We start from the raw sequence: 21,426 nt of genomic DNA on the forward strand, positions 1-21,426 counted from the left end.
GTCAAAGCTCAAACTGGGCACGGCACCTGATGATGATATTCGCCCCATGACCATGTGGGTTTCCTCCCACATTCCAAGGAAGTATACTTAAGTTGATTGGGCAGCACAGGCTTGCTGGGTGGAAAAACCTGTTGGCATGCTGTATCACTGAAATTACAAATTTAACAATGTTTGTGTGTGCAAACTTAAGCAACACCAACTTAAAACAAGACCTAGATTTCACCACCACCATTTCTTATCAGAGTGTCTGTCTAACAACTGATACCAAATGAATAGATGTTCCCTCTAAGGAGTAGTAATAGTGAAGTTATTGTCTTCTCTGCCAGCAAATTATCATATAGTCCACGATTCTATCCTCTGACAATTGCCAAGACTAAGTCACTTTGTATGCACTCATTCTGTGATATTGAACCTTAAGGTGAATTTCTGACCACATTGCTATTTCATCACCAGAGCCACACATAATACAATTCAATGTACAACACACACAAAACCAAGCAGCGTCAATGGCAGCTTCAGCCCCCTTCCTTTCCACTCCTGATGAAGGGTCTCAGCCTGAGACTCCAACTGTTCAAGTCCTTCCGCAGATGCTGCCAAACTTGCTGAGTAGCTCCAGCATTTTGAGTGTGTTACTGAAGCTTTCCAGAATCTGCGATACAAATCAACGTTATCCAACTTCACCTCTCCTTCTGCAGAAACCCTATTAGCTATAAAATTAGCCATTCAAACACACTCCTGACCAACTTCACATCTTCCTCCATTAACAAGAGGTCATCAAAAATAATGCCACCCAAGCCCTCATCTATGCATCAGGTGCAAACCACCCCTACTTGACAACCATCTTTTGCCTTGACATTCCCTCAGAATCCTTTGCTCAGTTCTCGGGTCCAGCCCAAGATGTACACTCTTGCGGACAAGAGATAACCTGGCACAGCAGGGGAGTGGATAATTTGTGAAGTGGTGTGCTCTTTTCTTACTTCCATAGGACATAGGTGCTCTTAATGCATGGCCAAGGTTTTCAATGCCATTCTGAATGCCCGTTTAGCCAGAGATATCAGCAACCAGTGGGGATATTACATATCTACAAGGGGGCCCTGGGAGATGATACATTTGGGTAGTTTATTCTTCCTGTGAATTTGGAGTATTTCACAGAAACAGCATTGGTGGCATCTCTCCAGTGCCTTAAGGTGTCTGCGAAAGGTGGTCCAAGTAAAAGCAGCATACAAAAGGGCACTGCAGTCCAATGATCTTCAAATATCTACTCCTTCAACAGACCAAAGGATGATTTAACAATTCATTTAAATACAAAAAAAATGCTACCATCAAATGACTGCCTATATCACTGTTGCACATTCAGGACTCCTATCTTATCATACTTCCTCTACCTTAATTTTCTCAGAAGTTTATAAATGACCATCACTTGTTCTCCAGTGAATCTACAAAATTAGTTTCTGTGGTCAAATTTGATCGTTGCAAAGCACATAATGAAATTATGTAAAATGAGCAAGTCCACAACTGTCATTCTATACAAGATCAAATAGATTTGCTGAAATCCACTGAAGTCTTCCAAAGAGGAAATCCAGCAATATGCCACATTACAGTGCTTATCTAAGACATTGTGCTTCCATTTCAAACCTGCACATCTTACACAAGAGCTAATATTTGAGCTTGTTTCATCTAGTATTTAACTAAAGACATCATGCTTTAAGCAACACTAAGTGCATATAAAGATACAATATCATCAAAGCTGCTACATATAATGAACATCTGATGTTATCATTGGCAATAATACTTTTACACTACATAACAGAAAGCCAACATTGATTTGTGACGATTTTAAACACTAATAGGTAATAGAATAAGCAGCTTTTCTTAGTTTTTATTTTACTTCTCTTCAAAAAAACTCAAGCATTGTTGCTATGGAACTATCTGGACATAAAACATGTACTTGCACCTCAGAGCAACTTCAACACCAAATATCCTCAAATTGGGACCATAATTTCAATATTTATAAGCTATAAACTTATGTTTCATAAGCTACTAGGTTTAAAAACCATTTAAAATAAATTCAGATTAAATTACCTGTTTTCTCATTCACATTAACATGGTTGAATTAAAGTATAATTCACATGTTTCAAACTATACCAAGACTTTTCAATTTTACCAACCTAAAATGCCTCTGGAAAGGATGCCATAACATCAATATTCTGACAACAGTTTCCTTTGATACTTGAACTTTACTCATTATCTCATTCAAGTAGGAACCTTCCATTAAGATGGCAGCACGTTCGGTGCAGTGGCCTCTCAGGGGCCAACCAAAGGTGTTTTGGTCTTTCTTAAATGTCCTTTTTTATGATTGCAAGACAAAGCTGGACATTAAGAATTTCAAGTACTGCAGATCTGGACCACCTGCTAGTCACTTGTTAGTGGAGGAGATAGACCTGGTGCGGACCGTGTTACTGCCTGCTACAGGAAGACATCGGAGTCAGAGTGGAAAGGCGATGTACAGTCCAACAGCGAGTGATTGTCTTGGGTGTTTCTCTTGCAATCACAAGACCCTGGTACACAATGGTAATGTAAAATGCTGCAAGTCCTTTTCCCTTGTTCACTGGCAAGACAGATGGCAGATGAACTGCGTGGCTTCAGTTGTAGTGAGGTCTAGAGTTCAAGCCATGGGCTTGCATGTTGCAGCAGCCCAGGAGAGGTGACACCAGAGGCCATGTAGCGCAACGTCCATGCTGGGTTGGGGGGGGGGGGGGGGGGGTTGGCTACTGGCCCCTCCTATCAGTGCTGCCATGCAGTGTTCAATCAGTGGAATGATAAGCTAGATTGCCCGTGCATGTATGTTTATCTGTGGGCTGCTGAGAACTGCTTTTTCTTGACAATAACACCCATGCACCATCAACTTAAAGGACACGTCACTCAGGGTCAGGGGCTACTTTTTTTTTGTGCAACTATATGTTTACTTGTTACCTTATTTGTGCTTTGTGCTGTGTATAACCGTTGGCACTGTGCTTTGTACCATGGCCCCAGAGGAATGCTGTTTTGTTTGGCTGTATTCATGAATGGCTGAATGATAATTAAACTTGTACTTGAACACAGAATTGAAATGGAGATCAATCATACAAAATAGCTCTGTAGTTTAAAGCTTAACACCAGAAAAATAGCTCAAGGATAGTTTTCCTTTTAAATCTTCTGCACATTTTCAAATGCATAGTAACTAGCTGATCAGTAAGTTTCATGCTGAAAGTACACTTGCAAAAACACAGCACATGCTTAACTCAATAAAGTTACATGATTCATTTCTGTTGACCTAAAGCACAAGCAACTTAAATGCACATTTTAGCCTGACAAGTTAACTACTGTTAAAGGCACCAAATCCTAAATTGTGTTTTGTTATGCACAAATGAAAGTAATTCCCTATTATTGAATATTTTGATTCTAGGTTTATAATTTTACCCTCCCCTTTACATGGAGGGGTAAAAAGGATCAGCATAGCAGACTCGATGGGCTAAAAGGCCTAAATCTGCTCAATGTCTTATAAGATGATGCTGATCCTTTTTACCCCTCCATGTAAAGGGGAGGGTAAAATTATAAACCTAGAATCAAAATATTCAATAATAGGGAATGGGGGGGGGGAGAGAGGTGGTAGTGGGCAAAGAGGAGATAGAAGGTGGATGGAAAAAAATAATCTTTCTAAAATAGTACAGAACAAAATGTTTGGGAAGAGTGGTGAAAAGGGTATCCTTGCCTACACAGGTCAGGGCATACAAGTTGGGATATTATGTTACAACTTTACAAGACACTGGCTGCATTTGGGGCAGGCCATGAAGGATATGGCTGTGCTGGACAGCGAAGATGAGATTCACCAGGATGTTGCCTGGACTAGAGGATTTTTGTTATGGGGAAAGATTGGATAGGCTGAGTTTGTTTCCCTGCAATAAAGGAGGCTCAGGAGTGACCTGCTGGTGGTCCATAAAATTATAGGCAACGGAGATAGGGCAGGCAATTTTTTGCCCATGGCAGTGGTTTCAAATACACAAGGGTGTAGCCTTGAAGTAAGAGGAAGGCTGCCGGAGTAAACAGGATTAGTGCAAATAAGCAAAAGGTCAGTATAAACGTGGTGGGCCAAAGGTCCCATTTCTGTACAACTCTATACCTAAGCTCTGAATGACAGTGGGCAATTTCTGAGCATGCACTGCACAGCTGTATACTCAGAAATGGTCCAATCCCCCATGCACCACGCAAATCGTAAACATGACACTCTAACTTCGGAACAACCTCAACCTCGCGCTTTTTATTTACAACATGGGCTTTCTTCTTTTGCTGGACCCAGCTCCCCGAAAAACGATTCCCCTTCCTAAGTTTCACCAAAAGCTACAAGCAGTAGTCCAAACCCGAAGTCGCCTCTCCGTGGACCTCAGGGGCAGAAGGTGCACATGGGGTGGGGTGGGGTGGGGTGGGGGGGCTCATCTGTTGTTTCACTTACAGAGCTCTCCCGTACCACCTGTCGCTCCCCAGCCAAGCCCTGAGCTGGAGCTGGCGCTGGCGCTGCCTGTGTCAGGCGCTGCCCTCGCTCACGTTACGCCGTGTCAGTTGGTTCTCGGAGCGCCTGACCTCGGCAACAATGAATCCCCTCCTTGCCACATCGCTCAGTGCCAACCACCTGATTTAAATGTCTTTCGGCTATAATACTTATTCAGAGAACAGCTGAGTCGGTTACATTACCTATTCACCGACTCTCCTTTTCTTCCGCTTCCTTTAAAGTACTGTAAGAATTTGCAAACCCCCGCCGATCTACAGCTTTATCTCGTTTGGTTTGACTCGGTTGCTCCGTAGCGTCAGACATCTCCTGAGCAGCCCGTGACCAATAGAAATATAGAGTTTGCACCACGTGGTACAGTACTTCCTCGGAGCGCGGATGGAGGAAACGGAAATGATTGGAGCATCGTGGGCTTTCTGGGAATTGAAGTTTCTGGTGTTTTGGTAACCATGATCATGGTTTCGTTTCCTTTCTGGTTATTCACCGCTACAGCCAGCGAAGTTTTCACCTGGCGTCTTAAAATACTTGCGTTCAAAAAATGATTAGTGACACATGTAGCCATTTAGTTTAAATTAAGTGGGGGGGGGAATGATAATATGACTAATCTTGAAGATTAACTAAAAATCAACGTATATTTTCAGTATCTTCAACACAAATGTCATCCACCAGCACAAACAACTTAGGGGTAACGGGAAGTTGGCACGAATCTGCACTGTAAATGGTAAAGATTGGAGATATTTCCCCAGCTTACCCTGTCGTACTAAAGGGTTTCGGCCCGAAATGTCAACTGCTTATTCCTCTGCCTGATTTGCTGAGTTCCTCCAGTATTTGGTGTGTGTTTCTTAAGTTTCCTTGTCTTCTCTCTTGTACTTTTCCCTTACAAAACAGCTGCCGTTATCCAAAAAAAAGCCAACCTTGCCCCGGAAAATAACCATGGTGCGTCTGTTTTCCTATTCCTTTCCAAAGTTCTTTAACATACTACAATTTCCCTGCAGCTCCTTATTTGAGTATTTAAAATGATATCACCGGCTCTGCAACAGAAATAATACCTGGCCCAGTCAAAAATCATGTCCGGTGACCGGTGCATTTTCTGCCCCCATTGATTTCCACGACTATAGCTGCTAACAGTTGATCAAGGTGTTTTGTTACTGTCTCGCTACCCTACTGCCTAATTACTTTGAAATCCTTATTTCATTCAACCTTACCTTGCCAGAACAATTCTAGCAACAGTTTCTCTTTCTGCCAATGTGCTGTTAAATCTGGGATCCTTTATGATCTCTGTTTGGCTCCTTCCGCTTCTTCAGTGTTTTACTATCTTTTGGCAATGTTGGATCACGTTTATCATGAGTACTGATAACATTCAGCATTTGCAACATGAGATATATTAACCATTTAGTCTTTAACCATACATTGCCACATTGTGGGTGGCACTTCCACATCTGGAATCCTGTGCTCAGTCACCTTTAGGAGGATTTATCCAGATTTATCAGGATAGGTGCAGACTAACTAGGATTTGTAGAGCCTTGGAGTAACTTTATTCAAGCCAAGTCAAATCAAGTCAAAATTATTTATAAAGCACATTTAAAAACAACCCGTGTTGACCAAAGTGCTGTTCAAACCATTTGTATTTTAGTTGTTTAGCTCTTTAAACAAATCGGAATTCTATTAATCTTTCAGATTGTTGAGGATGTTCTTGAAGCCTCTTCTCCTTAGCTGTTTCTTTATCCACAGTTATTTATGACTACATGTGATTCGGCTGCAGAGTGTAGTGCTGATCCATTGGTTGTGGGACTGCTTGGCTCTGTGTATTGGATAGCGTTTTTTGTTGTTCAGCAAGCTTCTAGTTTTGTATTTTGGTCTGTCACTTTGTTTGGAACTGTTCATCAATAAAGAGCTTGGGATATTTTACTACAGTGAAGGTTCTATATAACTGCAGCTTATTGTCAGTTACTGAGAAATGTTGCTGGGGAAGTTCAGCTCTCCAGCGTAGATGGTGTTGCATAGCCTTATAATGGTGAACCATAGCAGCCGAATTGCATGTGCACATTTCCAAGTGAAAATATGGTGAATTCTATCCTAGTGACACACAGAAAATCCTGGAGGAGCTCAGCAAGCCCGGCAGCATCTTTGGAGGTCTCAGCCAGAAATGTGAACTGTTTATTCTCCTCCACAGATGTTGCCTAACTTGCTGAATTGCTGCAGCATTTTGTGTGTTGCTCAAGATTTCCAGCGTCTGCAGAATCACTTGTGTCTACTATCCTAGTAATGTGGCTTGCACATGCCCCACATATAAAGCAGGCACATTAAGGCACCGGTAGAACTGCTGGGTCACTGCTATTTTTTGAATGCCACACTGCAGCCTATGACAAAACTGGATGCAGTTAAGTAGTCGAAAATCACCTCACCATCAAATAGTTTTATTCAATAGCATTAAGAGCTAATTATAAGTTAAATGTTGCATTATTTCTCTCTCTCTCTCTCTCTTTGATGATATAGTTGAGTACGCTTTTGGCACATTCCTACAAATTCCTGAAGTTTCACAAGGGCTGGTTTGGCTAGAGTTGAAGTACCTTTTTGTTCATTGAAAAAAATCTACACTGAAATAAGTTGCTTCCAAAGAAGGCCTGTCTTTATTCCGAGGGATTCAGGGGAAGAATTTATTCCATTGGTACGTTGTGAATCTTTGGAATTCTGTACCTCAGGTCTACAGATGCTCAGTCATTGACTATATTCAAGGCTGAGGCTGATGGATTTTTGGAATCCAGAGGAATAAATAAATATAAGGATTGGACAGGAAATTGTTGAGATTGAAGATCAGCCATGTTTAGTGTGCTGACGTTCTGCTCAGAAGAATGGTGCAGATTGTGGGAAGGCTTCTTCTGGGTGGGGATTGCAGTGCACAGTACTGATCTCAAAATCCCGGACACTTGGTTTGTTGTCCCAGATGCATTCATCTTTGCTGCCCCCACCTGCATCTCATCCATTTCCCGGAGATCTGCGCTCACCGCATCTTCCCGCCACCTTAACAAAGATAGAGTTCCTCTTCTCCTCACCTACCACCCCATAAGCCTCCACATCCAACACACATTCTCCACAACTTCTCGCCAACTACAACAGGATCCTACCACCAAATATCTTTACCTCCTTCACTCTCCACTTTCCACAGGGATTGCTCCCTCTATAATTCCCTTACCCATTTGTCCCTCTCTACTAATCTCCCACCTGGCACATATCCATGCAAGCGACAGAAATGCTACACCTGTCTATTCACCTCCTCCCTCACCCCCATTCACCCCCCTCCCACAAATAGTCCTCCCGGGTGAGGCAACACTCCACCTACAAATCTATCGTATCTGATGCTCCCGATGCAGCCTACTCTACACTGGTGAGACCCGATGTAAATTGGGAGACTGCTTTGACGAGCACCTCCGCTCCGTCTGCTAAAAGCGGAATTTCCCTGTGGTCAACCATTTTAATTCCTATCCCCATTCCCATTCCAACATGTTGGTCCATGGCCTCCTCATTTGCCACAATGAGGGCACACTCAAGGTGGAGGAGCAACAACTCATATTATATCTAGGTAACCTCCAACCTATGGAATGAACATCGATTCTTCCTTCCGGTAATTTTTTTCCTCTTCCCCCCCACTTTCCTATTCCTCACTCGAGCTTCTTACCTCTTCTTCCCCCTCTGCTTCCCCCTTTCTTTCTTTTCTCTCATGGTCAACTCTCCTTTCCTATCAGATTCCTTCTTCTCCAGCCCTTTGCCTTTCCCACCCACCTGACTTCACCTATCACCTTCTTCCCCTCCTCCTATGTTTTTACTCAGGCTGCTTCCCTCTTCCTTTCCAGTCCCAAAGAAGGTTCTCGCCTGAAACAGCAACTTTATTTATTTCTATAGATGCTGCCTGACATGCTGAGTTCCTCCAGCATTTTGTGTGTGTTGCATCTTGACACTAATCTGTGATTTGATCCTTACCTGTCAGGGTTATTATCTCAATAAATAGGAGCCGCATTTTGTTATCATATGTAATTGTAATTTTACCTGTCTCTGAACTGCTTTGCCATCTTCTGTACTCTACTGGAATTGTTCCAAATTGGAGGAAAGTTTTTTTAATATTTATTACATGAAAAATAAACTCTACGTGCAGCTACGTTTTTTTGGAACCCTGGCTAAAAGGTATTGTGTGCAGTAATTTGAGAAGCTTGAGATCCCTCAATTTCTTTTGCCTTTGTCCTTTAGCCAACATCTAATTAGTTTTTCCTGGAAATTCAGAAGAACACAGGCAGTGAGGTGTTCCTTGCAGTGTTAAAGCTTGGAACATTCTAGAGACCAGACTCCAGTACATCTTAGCTCTAACTGTACCCTTGAGTTTGAACAAGTGTGAAGTTGGATCTGAACTGTGGGATTCAATACACCTCGTATCTGGTCCTTCATCTGGATGTCACTCTAAAGCTACTGTGTCAAGAGTGGCCCTGTTCATCTGCATGTGTTCATTGATCAGCATGATAAAAGCAATTGAACTTTTTTAACTTTAATTAAATAATGTTTTAAATTCATTTTCACTAGATAAAGATATTTTAATGTGAGCTATCATAGGGCTATCAATGCAGTCCAGGGAAGGTAGTTCATCCACTGTCTGATAATTATTCATCAGTTACAGGACACTGAAGTAGGGGAATGGTTATATCAGTGGTGTCTTGAAGTCAAGGGGAAATCATGTGGCTACAGAAAGTAAAGGCATCGGCCATTATCAAGCATGATCCCGCTCATCACTTACTGTCATTTCATCATTTATGTGACTCTATTTTGCAATATTTCTACAGTGAAGCGAGTCGTCAGAATCAGGTTTAATGTCACTGGCGTATGTTGTTATGCAGCAGCAGTACATTGCAATACATAATAATAAAAAACTGTGCATAGAGGACAGTGAGACAGTCCAACCAATGTGCAAAAGAAGACAAACTGTGGAAATACAAAAAAATAATAATACTGAGAACATGAGTTGTAATGTCTTGAAATTGAGTCCATAGGTTGTGGAATCTGTTCAATGTTGAGTTGGGTGAAGTTACCTACACTGTTTCAGGAGTCTGATGGTTGAAGAGTGATAACTGTTTCTGAACCTGCAGGTGTGAGGCCTAAGGCTCCTGCTTACCTGCTTATTACAGGTGCAGCAAACATTCAAGCAGGCAAAAATATGTTGGCCTTTATAGCAAACGGTTTTGAATAAAGGAGCAATGATATTCCTAGTTATACAGGGCATGCAGTCGAGCACTTGCATTCCCACCATCCAAGGAATCAGTCTGGTGAACATCCTCTGTGCTCCCTCTATGCCAAGTACTCCTTCCTTGATGAGGAAATCGAAATTGCACACACTATGAAGCCTTATATAACTAAGGAAGATATCCTTTCCCCCTACAATAGAATGTCCTATTTTGCTTACTGAAGAGGATAGCTTCACTTTTATCCATACTATACTACATCCGCCAAGTTGTTGCGCACTGAGTCAATCTGTCGAAGTCATCTCAAAGGCTTGTTGTATCCTTCTCACCATTCACAATGTCACCTATTTCAGTATGATTGGAAAAATTCAAAAACTATAGTTTGTTCCCTAATCAAAATCCTTGATATATAATATATGTAATATGAATATGTCAATCCCAAACATTGATCTCTGTGACACTTCACATCTATCCCCTGAAAGGACCATTTATTCTCACTCAGTTTTTTGTCTGTCACCAATTTTCATTCCATGCCAGTATATTATCGCCAATACCAGGCATTTTAATTTTACATACTAAACTATCATGCAGCATCAAAAGTTCGGTATTTTCCCCACTACTGATGTTAGTTTGACTGCACTGTATTTCCCTGTTTTCACTCTCTCCCTTTTTTTATTGAAATAGATTAATTATACTTGCCTCTCTACAATCTATGGAATTGTTCCATAACTCCTAGAAAATGCACCCATTATTTCTATGGCTACCACTTTTAGAGTGCCCTGCCAATTATTGAATTTCTTTGCTTCAAGCTCCTAACAAGCTTCAAGTTGTTTTGTTGCAGATTTTTCCCATGTTTTTTGTCCTTTGTTTCTTATATGTCAGAGCGTACTGGCTTTGTTTGCTATTCCTTGGGTAAAGATTATTACTTACTACTTTGACAGGATTATTTTTTCCTTTATTATCAGAGCTAATCCCCGTCATCTTCCACAATATCTGACTTTCCCAAGAGAAATGAAATATGTCAGGTTGTAAACAAAGGGCTTTAGTGACAAAGCCAAAACATGATTTGAATATGAACAAACTTAATAACAGACAAGTTGACCCTTTATATAAGGATTACAGAGGAGAACAACCTGTAAGATAGATAGAAGAGGCAATTAATTTAATTCCTATATGCAAAAAAAAACAAAGGAGGTCAGGTCTTTGTTTCAGCTTGAAAAAGAAAACTTTAAACGGTCATAGAAAGTGGGTGCAAGATTTAGTAAGAGAAAAAATGCTCAAGTGCATACTGGAACAAGGTTACATTATCCAGTTCAGATAACCTTCATTGTTGTGGCATAGGGTTATGCTATCATATGACTAGATGGCTGTGTGCTAAAGATAAACTAAGCATAAAGAATGAGGCATCCACTTACAGGATGGACAATAACATAGAACGTAGAACAGTAAAACACAGTAACAGGCCCTTTGGCCCAGAATGTTGTGCCAAACCATAAAAAATTAGTAATCAAATAATCAATGAAACTAATCCCTTCTGCCTACACAATGTCCATATCCTTCCATTTTCCTCACATTCATGTGCCTATCTCTTAAAAGTCTCTAATGTATTTGCCTCTACAGGCACCCACCACTCTGTGTAAAAAATTTGCCCCTCACATCCCCTTTGAAATTATCCCTTCTCACCTTAAATGGATGCCCTCTGGTATGAGACATTTAAACCCTGGAAAAAATATACAGTCTGTCTACTCTGTCTATGCCTTTTCATAATCTTATAAACTTTGTCAGATTTCCACTCAGCCTCTGCTGATCCAGAGAAAACAACCCATCCAATATTCCTGTTTAGGATTACTACAGCTGAAATATAGTCATAGCCATGGGTGCTCAGTAGCAACATCATTTTAAGACAAAAATAATCTATCGATACTGAAAACCAGTGATCCTGGACTGCAGACTTGGGTTGTGCTGGGCTATAGGTATGACTGAAATGCAGTGGCCTGAGACCCCCGCTTCTGGCTATCCGGCTGGTAAACGTGCAATCTCTGGAAAATAAAACTGAAGACCTCAGATCAAGATTGCAGTAGCAGAGGAACATCAGGGACTGCTGTGTACTTTGTTTCACTGAGATATGGCTGACTTGCTCCATTTCAGGCATAGTGCTGCAGTCCAACGGCTTCACCATTCTCCAGGAAGACAAGAAATCTTTTGAGTCATCTAGTGGTAGAGGAAGTGGAGTATGCTTTATGATTAATTCATCATGGTGCACGGATGAGGTGGTTTTGTCTCATTTCTGCTCACTCACCTGGAACATTTAGCGGTCAAGCGTCATCCACTTTATCTGCCAAGGGAGTTTTCTATCATCCTGGTAGTGGTGTACATTCGACCTCTGGCCAATGTCAGGCAGGCACTGGACGAGCTGAGCATTGTAATCAGCAGTCACAAAACACTGCACCTTGATGCCTTCCCTAATATTGAAGGGGATTTCAACCAGGCCAGCTTGAAGAAGTTTCTGACCAACTACCGCCAACATACCAACTTTGGAACCAGAGGAGCCAACACACTTAACCATTGTTATACCACCATCAAGAACAGTTACTGTACCATACCATGCCCACACTTTGGAAAGTTTGATCACCTGGTTGTACTTCTACTCCCGGTGCATAGACAGAGTCTAAAGACTGCAATACCTGTGGAGAGGACCAAGAAGTTTTAGTTAATGGCCCTGTTTGGCCTTGTGTTTATTGTTTCATTTTCGCTTTAACACTGTTCACATTAAAGTCTGTGAACTATCGACCTGCTTCAGTGTCTCTCACTCAGCACTTGGGCCATATCTGAACCTGGTAACAAAGCTACAAAACCTGGCTTCTCTGCCTCCCTCTGCAAATGGATCCTTGACTTCCTCACCGGAAGACCACAGTCAGTGCAGATCTGAAATAACATCTTCACCTCACTGATGATCAACACTGGCACACCTCAACACTGCTCTACACTCTCTACAGCCACAACTATGTGGCTAGGCACAGCTCAAACAGCATTTATAAATTTGCCAATGATACAACTATTATTGGCAGAATTTCAGATGGTGATGAGGAGGTGTTCAGGAGAGAGAATCATCAGTTGGTTCAGTGGTGTCACAACAATAACCTTGCACTCAGCATCAGAAAGAACAAGAAATTGATTGTGTAATTTGAGAGAACATAAACTAGTCCTCGTTAAGGGATCAGCAGTGGAAAGGGTGAGCAGTTTCAAGTTCCTGAGTGTCAACATCTCTGAAGATCAATCCTGGTCCCAAAATATCGATGCAATTACAAAGGAGGCACGACAGCAGCTATATTTCATGAGGAGTTTGAGGAGACTTGGTATGTCACCAACGACCCTTATAAATTTGTACCGCGGAGAGCATTCTAATTTTTTGCATCACCGTCTGGTATGGAGGGGCCACTGCACAGAATTTGAAAATGTTGCCGAAATTTGCAAACTCAGCCAGCCTCATCATGGCAGTAGTCTCCCCAGCACTGCGGACACCTTAAAAAGGCAATGCCTCAGAAAGGCAGCGTCCATCATTCGGGACCCCCTTCACCCAGGACATGCCTTCTCATTACTACAGGAGCGTGAAGACACACTCTCACTGTTTTAGGAACAGTTTTCTTCCCCCTCTGCCATCAGATTTCTGAATGGATAATGAACCATGTACTCTCTTTGCACTAATAGTATTTAATTTTTTATATATAAAGTGGATTCCGGTTAATTGGGACACTTTGGAACCAGTATATTTTGGCCCAATCAGCTGAAGTTTCATGGAAGTAGTTAGAAAGGTATAAAAGAGACAAACTGAGTAATAAGTTATGTACTTAAATGAAATATAGAACAAATTAGAACAGCATCAGTAGTATTTCAGTACTATAAAACTTAGTGCAGATAATGGACTGCCTTCGTACAATGCTATTGATGATTTCATCCTCCAAATCTACCTTTTCACTGTAACATTCAAGATGATTGTCAATACCTTCAAATGCTTCGTAGTTCCTAACTTGTTGAGTGAAATCATTTCCATTTTACTCCTGACCACTTCTGGCATCTCCAAGCCTGAATGCTTGAAACCGCAGTGAGCGAAGCAGTTCAGAATTGTCTTACTGCTGATTTCAGTGACAAAAAAAAATCACTGCTGCTTGAACACAAACACACACAACTGACGCTGTTTAAAAACTGATCGCTCTAAGCACGGTGTAGCAACCTAGCAGCCACACAAGTGCACACGTTAGAACCCGTATGGCAACAGTCTCCTGCCCAAATAAGTGTCATAATGTCCAAATAAACAAAGGGACTCCGGGTAATTTTCTCGATTAGTTTTTGTTCTATAAAAGTTGTCCCAAATAAGTGTCTGCCCCAATTAACCAAAGGCCCAATTAACTGGAATCCACTATATTTCTTATTATAATTTATAGTTTTTTATTATGTATCCCAATGTACTACTGTTGCAAAACATCAAATTTCACAACATATGCCAGTGATAGCCAATGATATTAAACCTGATTCTGATAATCAGGCCATGGTTTTTCAAATGCTCATAAATCCTATCCCTTAAGAATTCTCTTCAGTAACTTCCCCACCACTGACATGACAATCACCAATCTATAGTTCCCATGATTATCCCTGGTTCCCTTCTTCAATAATGGAGCGACATTAGCCGCTCACCAGACCCTGGGACCTTGCCTATGGCTACAGAGAACAGGATCCCAGCAGTCTCTTCACTTGCCTCTCTCAATAACCTGAGCTATATGCCTTCAGGACCTGGGGTTTATCCACCTTCATGCTCTTTAAGAGATCCAACCCTACCTCCACCTTTACTTCAAAATGCTCTAGCATATTAATATTCTCACCACTGATCTCCCTACACTCAATGTATTTCTTGGTAAATACCGATGTAAAGTATTTATTAAGGACCTTACCCACATCCTCTGCTTCCAAGTAAATGTTTCTCCCTTCGAGTGGTCCAACCCTCTTCTTAGTTATCCCCTTGCTCCTAATATTATATATAGAATGCCTTGAGATTCTCTTTATTCCTACTTGCCAAGAACTTTTCATGGTCCCTCCTTGATTTCATAATTCCCCTTGATTTCTTTTCTGGCTTCTTTATAATTTCTAAAGGGCTCTGTTTGATTCTAGCTTCCGTAGATTTACATATTTTTCATTGTTTTTCTTGACTAAATTCATCACCTCCCTTGACATCCAAAGTTCTCGTATCTTGCCATCCTTATCTTTCCTTCTGACTGGAACATATCTGTCCTGCAATCTGTGCAGTTGATCTTTAAACATCCTCCAAATGTCAGATGTGGACTTGCCCAAAAACAGCTGTTCCCGATTAACTCTGCCTTGTTTCTGCCTAATTTTCTCATAATTTACCAAGCTCTTATTTAATACTCTTCCAGAGGGTCCATCTTTATCCTTATCTATTGCTGCCTTAAAACTTAAGAAGCTGTGGTCACTGTTTCGTAACTGCTGACCCACTGAAAGGGTGATCACCTGGCCAGGCTCAATACACAACACCAGATGAAGTACAACTCTTGGTCTTGTTGCACTGTCTACAAACGGGTTTGTACATATTGACTTAAAAAAACACCCTCCGGGAAGCACCTAAAAGTTCTAGCCCAGTTTACATTGGGGAAGTTGAAGACCTCCATGACAACACCCCTATTGTTTTTACACCTTTCTTTAATCTGCCTGGATATCTGTTCCTCAATGTCCCGCTGGCTATTGCTGGAGGGTGGGGGTTGGAAGGTCTCAAAAGCCATAATATGAACTCAAAAAAATATTAAACAAAACTTTGATTACCATGTAACACTGTTGCATATTCTAAATAAATAAAAAACAATACAAGTCCCACTTCCACCACTTCACACTCAGCAATAAAATAATGCTCATTGGCTACAATACTTAACAATATCAACCCCTAATTACTGGCTAAGACTTATAAAGTTTACTTGCCTTTATGTAGTCATACTACATCAATATGCCAACAAGAAACTTTCAGTCTTCCATTCAAAGAGTGAATCAAAATATTAATTTTGGATTGTCATTCAAAGTAAATGACAAGTAACATAAATTTTCTAACCATTCATAGGTACTATCTACAACAGAAAAATAATTTGATTTAGAAAACTTTTCAAAAAGGAATCCAGGAATTAGCATCGTCATTGCATTTGTGAATTTGAAAACTCAAACATCCATTAATTGAAAATGTGGTAAATGGTTATTACCAATAGAAATAGAAGCAGGAGTAAATGGTTTGTTTCTTTGCATCTAGAATCCCTTCATTAAACTCATATGGTATTAGTGCAAGAAGGTGGCACCAACCCCACATCCCTTGATTCTCTTAACAGCTGAGACCTATCATTGACTGCCTAAATGTATCCCATTCATTAGAAAGGTCAATCAAAACTTTGTTGCCTATCTCCTTACTTGAGCTATCCTGCTTAGTCGCAACTGTTGGATTCACTCAATTCGGTTGTCTTCCAATTAAACTATACTGTACTTCAATTTAAAATTTCTTCATTATTTTCCAATATTTCTGTCTTCCTGTTTCTGAAAAATTCTCCATATCAATGCTTCCAAACTTCTGGCTTGTTTAAAACTGTAGTGCTATTGCCATTCTTTTTGGCTAGCAACCGCTCAGTCTCTGGAATAACTTCCTCAGACCTCTTTCCTTTTCTACCTGTGCTTCGCCTTTAAGACTTTCCTTTAGACCTATTTGAACAGGTTTTTATTTACCTACTGTACAAGTTCCATATCAAATTTTGTTTGGTAGCATTCCTCTGAAGCATATTGTGACATTAGAGGAGCTATAGTAATTAATACTTAAAAGTTTCCCAGATGTAAAGTAAAACCTTATAGCAGTAAAATTTTCATGGTGATTTACTTTGAACAATTAACCATTAAAAGACAAAAATCATGTTTTCTGCACAATAATTAAACGTAATTGGCAGGATCTTTTAATGAAAAATGTTCTTTACTGAATGCTTTAAATAGCATCATGAGGCAGCAACAAGCAGCACTTTATTTATAGCAGCAAGAAAATAGAAGAAATCTGAGGCAACGTGGTTCACTAAAATATTTGGTTTTGTGCATAAAAAGATCTGTAAATCTCATAAACTGTGGCAAATAAAAATATATTGAACTTTGGTGGATTGGGGGAAATAACTCAAGAAATGACAGTGTTAGCGGTGAGACGATTATGGCACTGCCATCTAGTGTAGGAGGATAGCCTGACTTGTATTTTGAAGGAGGTATTCATTACAAGTTAATAGAAAGAATGGAAGAACTGCATTTATATGACCTTGGGACAGACAAAGAACTACTTCTTCATAGTTTTTCTATCTGGTGCCTAGCCTCGTGAAGTTAATTAATCATTCTAAATGGCTTCTCTCTCTCTGGGAGTTAGTACTCATAAACTGAAATTAACTCTTAAAGCAATTTAACACAAATTAAGATAAAAAGTCTCCAGGGTATATCAAAGTTCAAAGTAAATTATTGAAATACATACCGTATATGTCACCATTTACAACCCTGAGGTTAATTTTCCTGCTGACATACTTAATATAGCATCATCATCATCATCATCAGGTGCCGTGCCCAGTTTGAGCTTTGACTGCCATGGTCCACGCACTCCTGTTTTGGGTCAAGTGGATCAATTCATTACTATTCATTTCCAGTTCTCTGGCTGCTGTCTCCATCATCATTTGTCTTTGTCTTCCTCTTTCTTTCTTCCCAATATATACAATACTCAATATATACAATTACCATAAGAGAATCAGTGAAAGACCACACCAACAGGGCAACATCCAGTGTGTGAAAGACAACAAACTGTGCAAATACAAAAAGAAAGAAATAATGATAACAAATAAATAGCAATAAATATCAAGAACATGAGATGAAGAGTCCTTCAAAGTGAATCCATAAGTGTGGGAAGAGTTCAGTGATGAGACAAGTGAAGTTGAGTGAAGTTATCCACTCTGGTTCAAGTGTCTGATGGTTGAGGGGTAATAACTGTTCTGAACCTGGTAGTGTTATCTTTTGTAACTCAAAAAGATAAAAACATAGAAACTGATTGCAAGAAAAAGATGGGAACCCAGAAAAATGGGTCTTACTTTGTTCTTTACTTTAAGTGACTTGATGACATATGTCATTTACGTACTTTTACATATAATGTGCAATACATTGTGCAAACAACAGAATGCTTAATCAAATAATACTGTATATTTATAATATTACTAAAATATTACTGAAATATTAAATACACAAACTGGTGTGAGTCCTGAGGCTCCCATACCTTCTTCCTGATGGCAGCGCAAAAAGAGAGCATGCAGTGGTGGGGGTCCCTGATGCTGGATACCGCTTCCCTGCAACAACATATGTGTGCTCAGTGGTGGGGAAGGCTTTACCTGTGATGAACTGGGCCATAGCATTTTCTATTCAAGGTCTTTGGTAGTCCAATACCAGACTGTGATGCAACCAGTCAATATATTCTGCACCACACATTTATAGAAGCTTGCCAAAGTTTTAGTTATCATGCCAAATCTTTACAAACTTCTAAGGAAGTAGAGGTGCTGCCATGCTTTCTTTGTAATTGCATTTGCATGTTGGGCCCAGGACTGATCCTCTGAAATGATAACACCGAGGAATTGAAAATTGCTGACCCCTCCACTTTTGATTCCCCTGGTGAGGGTTGGCTCATGGACCTCTGGTTTCCTCCTCCTGAAGTCAATAATTAGTTCCTTGGTATTGCTGAGATTGAGTAAGTGGCCGTCATGGCACAACTCAGCCAGGTTTTCTATCCCCCTTCTGTATGCTGATTTGTCACCACCTTTGATGTTGTCAGCAAACTTAAATATGGCATTGGAACTGTGCTTTGCCACACAGTCATAAGTGTAAAGCAAGTAGAGCAGGGGGCCTTGCTGATGGAGATTGTAGCGATGCTGTTGCCAATCCAAACTGACTGGGGTCTGCAAGTGAGGAAATCCAGGATCCAATTGCACAAGGAGATATTGAGGGTGAGGTCCTGAACCTTATTGATTAGATTTAAGAGCATGATATTATTTAATGCTGAGCTGAGGTCAATAAAGAGAATCCTGGTGTGTACATCTTTGCTATCCAGATGTTTCAGGGTTCAGTCAAGAACCAATGAAGTGGCATCTGTTGCGGACCTGTTATGCTGGTAGGCAAATTGGAGCAGATCCAAGCCACTTCTCAGGCAGGAATTGATGTGTTTCATTACCAACCTCTTAAAACACTTCAACACTGTGGATGTAGGTGCTACTGGATTATAGTCATTGAGGCAGGTTATAATGTACTTCTTAGACACCAGTATAACTGAAGCCTGCTTGAAACAGGTGGGTACCTCAGAATGCTGAAGCAAGAGGTTAAAAATCAGTGAACGCTCCAGCCAGTTGAGCAGCACCGGTCTCTAGAACTCAGACAGGTATCCTGTCTGGGCCTGATATTTTCTGAGGATTCACCCTCCAGTAGGATGCTCTCATGTTGGAGACTGAAATCACAGAGTTCTCAGGGCAGTGGGAGTTTGTGAGATTCCTTGATGTTTTGATGGTCGAAGCAATCATAGAAGGTATTGTGCTCATCTGGATGTGAATAGGTTTAGATTCTAAAGTTCTACTAGATATGAAATTCAAATGAAATGCAGATACTGGAAATCTGAAAGAAAAGGAGTAAAGAGTTGCAGACCAGAAACATTGTTTGCCTTTTCACAGATTCAGCCACAGTTGCTAAGTTTTTGCACCTTTATCTCTTTTTGTTGTAAGATTGTACCTTATGTGTGAAGAGAGTCCAGCTTCTAAAGATTGAGCTCACAGAAGCCAAAGCATCTCAAGCTAACATTTCTGCCATTACTTTTAGCACACTTTGGGCTGCACCATTCTAACCAGCACAAATCACTGGAGAATTTTAAATGTGAGGCACCCAAAATGAAGATTCAGTTCACTCAAATCAATGCCCACTATACTGTCCATACTTTCAGAATATTTCAAGATTTCAACAGAAAAGCAGGCATGAGACCCTGATAAATGAAAGGAGATATAAGAAAATAAAATTATCACTGATGCATGAATTGAAATTTATTGTTTTGTGGTAGCATTACATGCAAAGGCATAAGAATCCATAATTATAAAAATCAATAGTGCAAAAAAAAAGGAATAATGAAATAGTATCCATGGGTTCATGGACCATTCAGAAATCTGATGGCTGAGGTTCAGAAGTGATTTCTAAATCGTTGAGTATGGGTCTTCAGGCTTCTGTAACTTCTGCCTTATGGTAATAACAAGAAGAAGGGATGCCCCAGATGGTGAGGATTCTTGATGATGGATGCCAATTTCTTGAAGCATTGCCTCTTGAAGATGTCCTTGATGTTGTGGAGGTTTGTGCCTGTGATGGAGCTGGCTGATATAGCCCTCTGATCCTCTTGTGCATTGGAGCCGTGATGCAACCAGTCAGAATGCTCTCCATCAGACATCTATAGAACTTGCTGAGAGTCTTTGAGATTCCCTTAAACTCCTAATGAAGTAGAACAGCTAGCATGCCTTCTTCATGATTGCAATAATCTGTTCAACCCAGGATAAATCCTCTGAGATTTTGACACCCAACAAGTAAAAGCTTCTCCCCCTTCCCATTGCTGTTCCCTCAATGAGGACTGGTGTGTTTTCTCCTAATCATAATCCACTCTGTAACCATTCACCAATCTATCATCAGTCCTTGGTCTTGCTGATGTTGAGTGCAAGGTTGTTTCAATGCTTCTCAACCAGTCTAATTATCTAATTTTTCTATTTATGATTTATACTTTAAATTTTAAATATTTACTATCGATTTGTCATCCAAGGAGCAGGAAGCACAGAATCAAATATCGCTATGATGATTGTACGTTCTAGTATCAATTGTTTGGCGACAATAAAGTATAAAGTAAAGTAACTCCTGTAAGCCTCCTCATTGCCATCTGAGATTCTATCAACAGTGGTGAAATTGATGAATTTATAAATAGTGTTTAGTTGTACTTACAGTCATGAGTGTAGAGAGAGTAGAGTAGAGGCTAAGTATACATCTTAGAGGTTGATAGTCAGCAAGAAGGAGATGGTATCACTGATCCAAACTGACTGTGATCTTCTGATAAGGAAATCAAGGTTCAGTTGCAAAGGGAGGCACAGAGGCCCAGGTTTTGACGCTTAGTTATTAGCACTGACATAATAATGATGTTGAATACCAAGCTGTAATCAAAAACCAGTACCCTGATATACAATACCTATAAGAAGTATGCACCCCCCCCCAGAAGTTTTTATGTTTTATTGCTCTTATCATCATCATCAGGTGCCATGCCCAGTTTGAGCTTTGACTGCCATGGCCTACACACTCCTGTTTCGGGTCAAGTGGATAATTCATTGGTATTCATTTCCAGTTCTCTGGCTGCTGTCTCCATCATCATTTGCCTCTGTCTTCCTCTTGCTTTCTTCCCTTCAATCTTTCACATAATTACCGTGCATTCTAACTCCTCTTTCCTAATCACATGTCCAATGAAATTACGTTGCCCTTTCATGATCTCATACATTATTTCTCTTTTTATTGCTTTACAACAATTCAATCACAGCTTTTGATACGGCTTTTTTGACA

At 40.4% G+C, this 21,426-nt stretch overlaps 1 protein-coding gene across 1 annotated transcript in view; it reads right to left on the bottom strand.

Moving 5' to 3' along the window:
- LOC140202651 (adiponectin receptor protein 2-like) overlaps positions 1–4,859 on the bottom strand; it is an 81,235-nt gene extending 76,376 nt beyond the window's left edge. Inside the window, exon 1 of the mRNA XM_072267756.1 lies at positions 4,729–4,859. The gene's annotated coding sequence lies outside the window, so the exon portion shown is untranslated. The remainder of the gene's footprint in view (positions 1–4,728) is intronic.
- Positions 4,860–21,426: the final 16,567 nt, after the last annotated feature.

The sequence above is a fragment of the Mobula birostris genome, chromosome 9, assembly GCF_030028105.1.
Source record: "Mobula birostris isolate sMobBir1 chromosome 9, sMobBir1.hap1, whole genome shotgun sequence".
NCBI classification, from domain to species: Eukaryota; Metazoa; Chordata; class Chondrichthyes; order Myliobatiformes; family Myliobatidae; genus Mobula; species Mobula birostris.